The sequence below is a fragment of the Octodon degus genome, unplaced genomic scaffold (assembly GCF_000260255.1).
Source record: "Octodon degus isolate 3935 unplaced genomic scaffold, OctDeg1.0 scaffold00111, whole genome shotgun sequence".
Taxonomy (NCBI): Eukaryota; Metazoa; Chordata; class Mammalia; order Rodentia; family Octodontidae; genus Octodon; species Octodon degus.
The window spans coordinates 1,904,865-1,906,909 of NW_004524687.1; the positions used below are offsets into that span (position 1 = coordinate 1,904,865).

General features: G+C 41.3%; 1 protein-coding gene across 1 annotated transcript in view; it reads left to right on the plus strand.

The window, feature by feature from the left end:
• Positions 1 to 2,045, plus strand: part of Ska3 (spindle and kinetochore associated complex subunit 3) — a 30,100-nt gene that overhangs the window by 13,310 nt on the left and 14,745 nt on the right. The window lies entirely within an intron of this gene.

The window sequence follows — 2,045 nt, forward strand, 5'->3', positions numbered from 1 at the left end:
AAGACTTTTCTCTTAGCCCAAAAGAAGACAAAAAGCAAAGGAAAAAAAGGTTAGGAAAAAATTAGGCCTAAATCCAAAGCTAAATGCACATCTGTAAACATCAGAATTCAAAGGAAAAGGAAAGGGGGCCAGGGAGATAGATCAGTAGAATAAGCGCTTGCCTGGCAAGCACAAGGCCCTGAGTTCAATCCCCAGTACCACAAAAAAAAAAAAAAAAAAAAAAAGGGAAAATAAAAAGCATTGAGATGTGTTATGTACATAAACCACCTCTCTACAATGAATGTAATCATGTGTGGCAAATGTGCTAATAAAAAGTTTTAAATGAATTTAAAAATAAAAGCAAGGTGTGGTGATGCATGCCTATAATCCCACCTACACAAAAGGCTGAAACAAGAAGATCTCAAATTCAAGCCCAGCCCGGATAACAGGAACTTAGTGAGACCTGTCTCAAGAAGTAAAGAGCTGGGATAGTAGCTCAGTGCTAGGTGACTATGGATTCCATCCCCAGTGCCATAGTTAACCAAAGCAAAATACCTAGAAAAATTAAAAATATTGGAAGACACCTTTGTTGCTCAGTAAAACTTCTGGGATTTTACCCTACTTGCAGTTACCCATTTAGTAGTGTACAGCAGAAATACCAGAAAGCTTGATGAGAAATCCAGTTGATTTCTCCACATCAGCAAAAGCAGGCAGAACCCTGAATCATTAGCATCCCATGTTTCCATCTTACAGGGACTGTGAAGAAAGCCAGATACCGTGCCTGTAATTCCAGCACTCAGGGGGCTGAGGCAGGAGGATCACTGAGTTTGAGGCCTACCTGGGATACAAGGTGAGTTCAAGGCCAGCCTGAACTGCATAGTGAGACTCTGACTCAAAAAGACCAAAAAATAAAGCTAGATATCATTAACCTCCATGAATGGCAGTGCTGTCTACAGGAGAACTTTGAAAAAGGGTTTTCCCCCTTCCACAGAGGCTCAAAGATACACCCCATTTCCCAAGGGGAAAGACTCATGAGTACTCACTTTTTAAAATATTAATAAACCTTAGAGGGAATACAATGCCTCTGGGTAGTGTAGGTTGTCCTCTCCTTTGAAATACAGTCACCCAGGAAGACAGTGACCAGAATCCCCTTTCCATTGAGCTCCTTCCTTCTTCTGGAGTATAGACATTATTTAGCTCCTAATAGGTTATTCTTTGGATGGCAGCAATTAGCTTCATCATTATGAGATAAATGGCTCCAGATCTACAGACATTTGGGGTGGGAAAACCTCACATTTCTGGAAAAATGAAAGCAGTGTCTTCCATCACAGTGCACAGAGCTCTGGAGGTCTGGGCTTGGAGGAGACTGAGAAACTCATCAAAGACACATCTTTTCAGAACTGCCAAGTACCAGGGGGTGCGACAGGTCCGCTAGGTGAGGTGGAATGCTCACCTAACCTAGCAGACACAAGGCCTGGGTTTGCTCCCCAGAACTACAAAAAGCTTCAGGAGCAAGTAAATACCAACAGGTCAAAAAAGACATCGCCATTTAGAAGACAGTTTCAAATGATAATAAAATTGCAGAATATCAAAATCTGTCTCAAAAAAAATCTGTCTCGGGCTGGTGAGATGGCTCAGTGGTCTAAAGCACCTACTTAGAACAAGCTTAGCAAAGCACAGGGTCCGCGGTTCAATCCCCCAGCACCACATGCCAGCCAGCCTCGCCCCCTGGTGGGCTGAGCTGGCCACACACACACAAAATAAATAAATAAATATTTTTTAAAAAATCTGTCTCATGTAGCTAATGAATACAGGAACACTTAAAACTTCAAATGAAGTTAGGAAGGAACTAATAGCAATAAAAGTTTTCTATGTTTTAATACACATTTGAGAAGCAGGTTAGCTTTATATATTTTAATATAGAAAAACAGTACAGAGTAACAGAGCCAAACATTTTTCAGTGAGTAATTTAAAATCCCTTGTAAGATCAACACATGAACAAAATCATAAATTACAGCCTAGCCCAGGTCCGGTGAGTGTGCGGAGAGTTTCCTGCTACCCTGCGC